Raw genomic sequence first — 10403 nt, 5'->3', positions numbered from 1 at the left:
GATGCAGCAGGCTGTTCATGTGTAGGGGGATGGTCCAGCCAGTCTAGCAGACAGCCCAGCAGAAAGTGCACAGGTAGAGAATACAGATTAGGGGAACACCTTAAAGGAAGTACATGGGTAAAAGGAGCATCTAGACTAGGGGAGGACTTGGCAGGTAGTACAAAATGGAGTGTGCATTGATCATAGAGGAGAACATGGTTGACATCCATGGGTGCAGGGTACAGCTCTGTTAGGGGAAGACTCAGCATGAGGTACATGAGGTTTTGGCTTTTGAGCCTAGGGGAAGACTAGGAGGACATCCATGAATGGATGAAGCAATCATCCTAGGACAGGATCAGGTAGGAAGTGGATGGGTAGTAGAAGCATCCAGCCTATGGAGGACTCTTTTGGTAGTGCATAGATGGAGTGTGCAACCATCAGGGGGAGGATGTGGAGGTAGTTTCCTGATTTCAGGTTGTGGCCAGCCTAAGGGTTGATGTGGCAGGTGGTACGTGGTGGACAGTTCTCTTAGCCTATTAGAAGACATGGACGGAGGTGCATTGATGCATGGTACAGCCATCCCAATTTATGCTAGAAGGAAGTGCATGGGCAGAGAGAATATTCAGCCTAGGGAGCTTGGCTTGAGGTGAATGGTTAGAAGAAACATAGAGCCAAATGGAGGACTCTGCAGGAGACGCTTTTGTGGAGCATCTAGCCAGCCTAGTGTAGGTTCTGACCTGAAGCTTTTGAGTGGAAGGAACATCCAGCTTAGGTGAGTGCTCTGTAGTAAGTGCATGAGTGGAGGGAATATCAAGGCTAGGGAAGGACTTGACTTACATGGTTAGGCAGTGCAAGCAGACCTGTGAATGTCAAAAATAAAAAATAAATGCACTTCTAGGCATTATTAATGAAAGAATTGAGTCTGTTGTATTAGGGGGACCCTCAAAGCCTAAGTCAGGAACATCTTGTGGAAGGGCTGGACGAGCAAATTTTTATATGCAGAGACACTGGATATGGAAAGAGAAAGCAGGGTGATAAACACTTATAGGAGAGTTCTAGAAACCCAGTGAACTGCATCAAACATTACAATAACAGGAAAGTTGAGGCAGAGAATGTTGTTTTCTCTTAGGCACATAAGGGCATGAGAAGGAGAAAAAGAAGTGTGGAAGTTCACTTAAAGAGTTTAAGGTCAATCTGTCTTATTCAAGCCAGGCTAAGGTTATGTCAAGTACAATGCATGATCAGAGAGACTGTCCCTGGGCAACTCAAGGATAAGGGAAATCTGAAGTAGGGAATGGGTGAGTGAAATAGTCCTCAGGACCAGAGTGCACTCAGTGTTGTTCATGGAGAACCCTCTGTTGGACATGCTGCTTAAATGGTAGTTGCCGAATGGTTCTGTTGATGAGGCATTTGATTAAAGGGATACATATAAAAATAAACAGAAAGAGGAAGATAAAGATTAGTGGATATGTAAGAGATTAAAAGCAGGACTTTACATTAGAAGGCAACCTTTCTAATAGATTCCAGGACATGGATGAAAAGCATTTCAGGTTGGTGGTGTGAGGGCAGGTGTGTTGGTACAGTCAATGTCCCAGTTTGTGATCTGAATATTTAGTGATGACACAGATGTCAGAGAGGTTCTAAGGAACATATTAGTAGCAGTTACTTCCAACTACTGTGTAAGTGCCCCCTGGGGAAGCCAGATCATTTCTGTGATTGTGAAGGACTGCTTGTTGGTGTTCTTGGAATCCTCTGATGATGATGGTGATTTGGGTGAGATGTCCACAGTTGTTGTTACCTCCTGGAACAAAGCATGGAAAATGAGGGGATTTCAGCTAACTTCTCACATGGCGTACATGGTGGTGGTCCCAGGAATAAGGTCCACACATGATTAAGGATTTTAGGGTAAGCTTTCCAGTTTTAGTCAGATGTGTTTGCTTCAGTTTTGGGAGCTTCCTCAGAACCTCATGGAAAACAAACAAAAAAGGACACATTTTGGAACTGGAACCAGGCTTAAGACTATAACACATTTTGTCCCTTTTAGATTGTTCAGATCATCTGGAATCTGAAAAACCCAAATCAGAGGTCACATAAAAGTTAATATGAAAGAAAAAGGCTGTCTCAGTAAAGGTTTAGGTAAAGGTAGGGGCGCCTGGGTGGCTGTTGGTTAAATGTCTGACTCTTGATTTCAGCTCAGGTCATGATCTCAGAGTTGTGCGATCGAGCCCCACATTGGGCTCTGTGCTGGGCTAGAGCCTGCTGAAGATTCTCTCTCTCCCTCTCCTTCTACCCCCCGCCCCTGCTTCCCTTTCTTAAAACAAACAAAAAATTTTTTTTTAGGTAAAGGCAAAGATTGAGTAAGGACCAAAAAGCTTAGCTAGATAGCAGGATCAAATTTATTTAGCAGGGAAGATACCAACAAGTGTAAAATTCATCTCACTGGGGGCTACTCTGGGATCATGGAGTCAATTTTCCCATGGATTTGCATTTTTATCTTTATTGGAACTCTTAAGACAGAGACTTAGATTATCTGTTGGGGAAAAGGGAAGTCCTGAATTTGGTGTTCACAGGAAGAACATTCCCAAACACAAAGTGAAGTTACTTTCATTTGGGTCAGGGTCAAATAGAGACATATAACAAGGCAGAGAGTATGTATTATGTTTGCCCCTGATGGTAGTGTAAATATTGGGATTGGGAACTCTGGGAGTCTTGTTCTAGCATCTTGGCTAGAAGCTGATTACTGTTTTTTTCATCATTCTTGAGAAAGTTGCCTAGGTCATGATATTGTCTGTTTCTGGAGATTCTTAGAGGAGTCTATTTAAGGTTCCCAGTTAGAGTGGATTCCCATGTAGAATACAGATCTTGCTTGACTTTATGATGGGATTATGGCCAGATAGACCCATCATAAATGGAAGCTATTGTAAGTCAAAAATGCATTTAATACACCTAACTTACTGAACATCATAGCTTAACTTAGCCTGCCTTAAACATGCTCAGAACACTTATATTAGACTACTGTTGGGCAAAATCATCTAACACAAAACTTATTTTAGAATAAAGTGTTGACTATCTCATGTAATTTATTCAATACTATACTGAAAGTGAAAAACAGTTGTGTGGTTATTGGTGTGGTTACCCACATGGTTATCATATGGTTGTCAGTGTGTTGGTTGTGTACCCTTGTGGATCGCTTGGCTGACTGGGAGCTGTGGCTCGCACCTGCCCAGCATCATAACTGAGTATCGTACTGCATATTGCTAGTCCAGGAAAAGATCACAATTCAAAATCCAAAGTGTTTTTCTACTGAATGCAAATTGCTTTCATGCTGTCTTAAAGTCAAAAAAATTTTAAGTTGAACCATCATAAGTGGAGGACCATCTGTACGTATTATATTTTTAAGTTGAGGATTATAAATCCAGGGTTTGATTCCTTGACGTTTGGTTGCATTATTGGTTATGAGAAGGGTTGTATAAGATTATTTCCATCTAGGTTCAAGATTAATCTTTGTGTGGTGTATTTCCAAAAGATTTTATCCTCTAATTGAAGACTGTGAAGAGGGTAGAAAGACACATCAGAAGGAAAGGCAGTCTTAACCCGCTGACGGTAAGTATGAGTATACTTAATAAGTCCTTTTTTTTTTTTTAAGATTTTATTTATTTATTTGACAGAGAGACAGCAAGAGAGGGAACACAAGCAGGGGGAGTGGGAGAGGGAGAAGCAGGCTTCCCACCGAGCAGGGAGCCCGATGAGGGGCTCGATCCCAGGACCCTGAGATCATGACCTGAGCCGAAGGCAGTCGCTTAACCAACTGGGCGCCACCCAGGCACCCCCTTAATAAGTCCTTTACAGTACATAAGGACATCTGGCTATATTAGGTTGAATTATTGAGTGTCCAGGTAGAATAAGAAATTCTCATGGGCCTTCCAGTTATTATTTCATAAGGAGTTGCTGTAATTTTCTGTGCCTACTATAACAAATTACCACAATCTTGGTGGCTTGAAATAACAGAAATGTATTACCTCACAGCTCTGAAGGCCAAAAGTCTGAATCAGAGTGTCAGCAGGGTTGTGATCTCTCCAGAGGCTAAATGGAGAGCCTGTATCTTGCTTCCTCTAGCTTCAGGTGGATGCCTGGCATTTCTAATCTTTTGGCTGCTTCACTCCAGTCTCACCTTCTGTTTTCTCATTACCTTGTTGTGTGCGTACGTGTGTGTGTGTGCTCTCTTCTGTCTCTGTGAAATCTCCCTCTGCCTCTGTCTTATAAGGACAGATGTGATGGCACTTAGGGCCCACCTGGATGATGTAGGGCAATTTCTTTATCTCAAGATCCTTAACTTCCATCCAGAAAATAAGCATAAATGGTCAGTAGATATTTGTTACCTTGGGAGTTGGGATACTGGATAAAATCCATTTGCCAATGCATGAAAAGAACATCAGGAACAGATTTTTATCCATGTCTCACATTTATAATCTTTCTTTATGCTTTTGGCAGATGGGACATGTCAAGGTGATCTGTTCAATAATTGAAGTAAAATTTACCACCAGTGTTTAGAGAGAAGATATTGCAAGGTATTTGTCTTGTGGTGGTCATTTTCTGAAGGTTATGAAGTTGATTTTGCATGCCTATGGAAAGACCAGGGGACTGTGGGTGTCTCCAGAGTATGATCTAGGTATATAAAATATCTAGTTTGTTTCCATTTAGCTTTCTCTTTATCTGGTGCCAAGATTCGTTTTACCTTGAGGTACTTCAGTAAGGGTTCTGGTAGGAGTTTAGCTACCATAAGACTTGGTGAAGTTTTATTAGTGGAGGTGGATGTCCCTTGCTGTGTAACTAGCTTTATATGTTTGTCAACCAGTGTGTTACCCTTAGATTCAGGTGTCTCATTTGAGGTATGAGTCTGAATCTTAAGAATTTTTGATTCTTAGCTTACCAATGGCCAATTTTTTTGGGTTCCTACAGCTGTTATAAATTCTGTTTCCATAACATTCTAAGGTCATGTGTAATACCAAAAGCATGCCTGCTATCAGTGTATTAACCTTTTTGTCTTGGGTAAGTAACAGACTTGTGTAAGAACAGTGAGTTTGGCTATCTCAACTGATTTGGCTCTTGTAAAGGACCAGCTTTCAATTGTTAAGTAAAGTCTCTGATGGCATAGGCAACCAGAAATGTACTTAATTTCCTCGGAGATGGATTTATCTACAAATAGTGAAAGGCAGGGGACAAGACAAGTAGGAGTGTTTTAGAGAGATCTGGATAAGGAAGGGAAGAGACTGAGTGGCATGTAAGTAGTTGTTGGGTTGTCCATTAATAGGAAGAGATGGAAGAGTGGCAAGGTTGGGGGTTTGGCACCTATGAATAATAACTTGGGAGGAATATAGTGGCAAGATTTTGTAAGAGGTAAGTCTGGATGTGGAGAAATGTTGAATATTTTCAGTGAGAGTAGTTAGCCCTAAGTTGCAGGCTGAGGCAACAGTAGTTTGAGGGTCTGGAAGTCCATGTGAAGGTAGGAGATTTCTATTAAAGGATCTCTGGAGTGATTTTCCTTCGTCATGTTATGTATTGGACAGGCAATAGAAAAGAAATTTGAGACCCATACCCAACAGTATCCAGTTAATGCCCCCAAACCATATTTTGTCTTTTTGTTTTATGTAGGCGATACTCAGGAATGGTGGAGATGTGCTGTGGAGGTAATGTTTTGCCTTTATGGGAAATGCCATGCCTGTGGTAAAGTATCTGAGGGTTGCAGAGTTTCATCTTATCACTAGATAATTTATGACGTTTTTTGAGTAAGGCCTGGAGTAAATAAAGTGTCCATGATAGAATGATCAATATTAGAAACGTATAACAGAAGATCATTGACATAGTAGATCTGAGTAGATTTTCTAGGATACGTGAGGTTATTAAGATTTGCATTGAGAACAAGAAACATAGGTAGGGGCTTCAGTGATGCCTTGAGGTATAACTGTCCAGGTGTACTGTTGATGTTGCCAACTAAAAGACGATGAATGTTGGGGCACCTGGGTGGCTCAGTTGGTTAAGCTTCTGCCTTCAGCTCAGGTCGTGATCCTGGGGTCTTGGGATCGAGCCCCACATCAGGCTCCCTGCTCAGCGGGAAGCCTGCTTCTCCCTCTCCCTCTGCTGCTCCCCCTGCGTGTGCTCTCTCTGTCAAAAAAATAAAATCTTTAAAAAAAAAAAAAGACAAATGTTGAGAGTTGAAAAATGCAGTACATACATCTAAAATAGATTGTGTCCATGAACTTGTTTACTAAGATGATACTAAGATTTGGGACTGAAGGGAATTGGGGTTTAATAATCTTATTATGTCCTGTATATCTTGGACTAGCCCATACCGTTTTTCCATTTTTTTAAATAGCAGAGAAGTGTTAAAGGGTCTAGAGGTTGGTATGAGTAGTATACTGACTAAGAGTTCCTGGTTGATGTGCTCTGGATTTAAGGGATATTATATCAGTCTTGGAAGTGGTATGTAAGGATCATGTGCCACCTTTAAGGTCCCTGCATGTAAAATTTGGCCAGTATAAGTAGGTCCAGAGTTCCAAAGGGCTTCAAAAATGTGAAAAAAGATTTTAGTTATTTTGGAGTTTAGGGGAGTCTTTGAAAGTTTAAGGAATGCAAGGAAAGCAGCATGATCTGTGAGAGCTATGAGGGAACAAAAGTGTGTATTAAGAAGGAATAGGGGGGCACCTGGGTGGCTCAGTCAGTTAAGCGTCTGCCTTCAGCTCAGGTCATGATCCCAGGGTCCTGGGATCAAGCCCCTCATTGGGCTCCCTGTTAGTGGGGAGACTGCTTCTCCCTCTTCCTCTGCCTGCAGCTCCCCCTGCTTATACTCACTCACCCTCTCTCTCTCTCTCTCAAATGAATAAATAAAATCTTAAAAAAAAAAAGGAATAGGGAATTTTTACAGTGAATTATTTGGAGGGAAGAACTTATGTGAATGTTCCAGATGGAAAGGTCTCTTTCCAAGAAGTTAACTGGTGTTGTCCTGCTAAGGAGAAAGCTATGTTGAGTATAGATACCCAAATGAGATGGTTAGTGGTTGGTATAGTGGCAAGTTGAGCAGCAGGTGGTCTGATTCCATCACAGAAACATTTTGTGTATTCTGAGGAAGGGTTGTAGGAAAATTTGAGACATTTATGATGGAGTAAGAAACCTTTGTGTCCACTCAGAAGCTGATTGGACTTCCATTTATAGTCTAGTGTTTATTTAAAAATATACATATTTTCATATATCCTTGTCAGTAGAGAGTTTCCAAAAGGAATTAAGGCCATATACATTAAGTACCATTCTTTATAGTTGTCTAAGTTGATGAACCATGAGCTTATGTTGTGTTGATTCAGATTTTTCAAGTATGGCATCCTCATGATGTTGAGTTAGAGCATGAATCCAGAGAGGGGATCTGTATGACAGTTTATGTTGTGCATTTGTATGATTTCTTGATTAGGGACTTTAGTCCATTAGCAAAACTGGAGACTAAGGCTAGAACTGTGTATGGTCATTTGTAGAGAGACCTGAAAAATACTTCCAAATACTGTTAACCTGTGTTTAAAGTTGGAGACAGGTTTGTTTCATTGTTGTTTAATTCTTATATTTGTGACCCATAAAATTGGGAAGTGAAAGCCAGGGAGATAGAAGCAAGAAGGATGTTACCAATTTTCTTGGCTTTATGAAAAGAAATCATGCTATATTGATCCATCAGAATGACCTCATTTGTGGTATCTTACCTAGCCCCTTAAAACCAAAGGGTGGCATCTCCTGGATCCACAAGGAGATTAACCAGTTGGTAAAGGTCAGGAGGCCTTGGTGAGCAGGCTCTAAGCAATAGTTCAGACGGAGTGGAAAATTCCTCTTGGTTTGTTCAGTGATCCAGAAGATATTTAATGATGGCATGAATATCAGAGTGAGACTAGGGTTTGCAAATTGTAGTCTCAGTTGATTAATCGTGGGTTCCTTGAGCTCATCAAGAGTCCACAGTGGGAGGAGGGAAGCCTAAAACTTAAGTGACCCTGTGGATCTCGGGAAAAGACTGGGAAGGGAAAGGTCTGGTAGGGGTGGGAGGAGATAGGAGAGTTGAAGGATGACAGAATGAAGGATTCAAGGGAGCTAAAGGTTAGGTCAAAAGTGGTTTAAAAAGGGGAAAGTAGAAAGGGGGGATAGGATGGAAAGTGAGAGGTCTTAGAAGACTGGGTAAGGAAGATGGTCTTTGAAGGAAATAATGGCTCCTGAAAAGATACTGTTGGATATGAGCTTTTCTGCCTCTTCATACTAGACAAAATAAGTAGAACATTGTTTTAATAAGATCTTATGTATGGAGCCCCTAGCAGGTGAACCAGTTGGAGATAACCCACAAATTTTTGCTATTCTTGGAAAATTTAGATGGAAGTAAAACTGGACTGATGGAGTATGTATCCTATGCAAGAGGATTCTAGGGGATATCAGTGAGTTTGAGGGTTTTCCAGGATAATGAAATGAACACCTCTCAGTGCTAAAGGCCTTGGTCTTAAACACAAGATGTGATTTCCCATTAAAGAGTCAGGGTCATTGACCTCACTCAGAAACAGACAGGGAAGACAGAGAAACAGGAGAGTAAGAAAGTAAGGAGAAAGTAAAGTCTTTACTGTGCTAAAACAGACAAATGTCAGAGCAAAGGATAAGGAATTGCAACTCACCATGCATCTCAATTTCCCCAGCCATGAAAGGGCTCAAAGGGTCCTGGAGACTAGCATTATTAACTGGGTGAGGATGATGGGTCTAATGAGACAGTCACTACTCCATCCAAGTAATGTCACCATAGTGTCAAGATTAAAAAAAAAAAAAAGCAAGCCCAGATATTAGTAAAGAAAGACTTTATTGAGGACTATTGCAATAAAGAGATATTCAAAATTTAAGGCAAAAACATCTCAGAGTGGGGGAAATAAGCAAAGCTATTGTATGTAGAGATCATGGGATAGGTGGCTGTGGAAAGAGGAAGGGCATGCTAAAAACTACTTGTTTCTTGCACATTGTGAAAACAGGAAGATCTAGGCAGGAAATGTTTGTTTTTATGCACATGCTTTGAGATGGAGAAAACAAATTACAGTTTGAGAATATCACATAAAGTTGAGAGCCTAGCCATCGTAGTCAAACCAGGCTAAACTTCTATCAAGTACAACATTTGATCAGTCTTGTCGAGAAGGACCTTGAGGGAGGTGCTTGCCTGTAAGGTGAAACCGATTTGGGAGATAAGCTGGTGGGAAGTGAATGTTTTGGAGCTTCCAACTTAGGGGAAGACTAGATGGATATGCATGAATGAAGTTTGCAGGAATTCTAGGACAGAATTCAGTAAGAAGTAAATGGTGCAGGGACTGTCCAGCTTGGAAGATAACTCTGCCATAGGTGTATGAATAATAGGTGCAGTCAGCCTAGGGGAAGAAATGATAGGATTTGCCTGGGTAGAGGTTGGTTCTAGCCTGTGGAAGGCATGGCAGAGGGTGTGTGGATGCAGAATATAGCCACCCTGTGGGAGGGACCTGAGCAGCTTCATGGATGTAGGATTCAGACAGCCTGTATAGGACTTGACAAGATATGATGGTTGGCAGATGTTTGTGGCCTAGAGGATCACTCTGCAGGAGTTGCATGTGTGGAAGGCACAGCTGGCCTTATGTTATGTAATAGGAAGTGCATGAGTGGAGGGAGCATCCAACTTAGGACAGCAGACATTAGGAGAAGCATGGGTAGGGAAATAATTCTGCCTAAATTAGGATTCAGCAGGGGGTGCATAGCTATAGGGTGCAGCCAGTCTAAGCATGGAAGTTCATGTGTGGAAGAGTTTGCAGCCTATGAGAAGACTCTAGAATAGGTGCATGGATAGAGACTGCAGCCAGACTAATGGAGGTTGGAGTAGGAGGTATATGAGTAGAAGAGCATCCAGTCCAGGAGAGGATATTTCAGGAAGTATATTGGTGGAATGTGCAGCCAGCCTAGGAGAGGATTCGGCAGGATATACCTAGAAGGAGGGAACATCCAACACAGGAGAGGACATGGTGGGTGGTGCATGAATGGAAGGTACAGCCATCATAGGGAAACGTATGGTAGAGGTGTATTGGTGTGGGGTGCAGCCCATCTAGGGTTACACCTGGCAGGAGGTGTGTGTGCATAGAGATCATCCAATCTTGGGAAGGACTTGGCAGGAGGTAGCGTATGTGGCCAGATGAGGATAGAACCCAGCAGGAAGTACTTGAGAGGAGTGCACAAACAGCCTATTCATAGTATATTGGAGAAAATGCATGGTGAATAGAGCCGGCCTAGGATATATCTGGAAAAGAGAACTTAGGTGGAGAAGGCACTCAGGATTGTAGATGACGCGGTAATAGAGCCATTCAAAGAGGGAGTATCCTGCCTCAGAGAAGACCCAGTAGGAGGTTCCTAGG

The sequence above is a fragment of the Halichoerus grypus genome, chromosome X, assembly GCF_964656455.1.
Source record: "Halichoerus grypus chromosome X, mHalGry1.hap1.1, whole genome shotgun sequence".
Taxonomy (NCBI): Eukaryota; Metazoa; Chordata; class Mammalia; order Carnivora; family Phocidae; genus Halichoerus; species Halichoerus grypus.
This window is presented reverse-complemented; position numbering follows the sequence as displayed.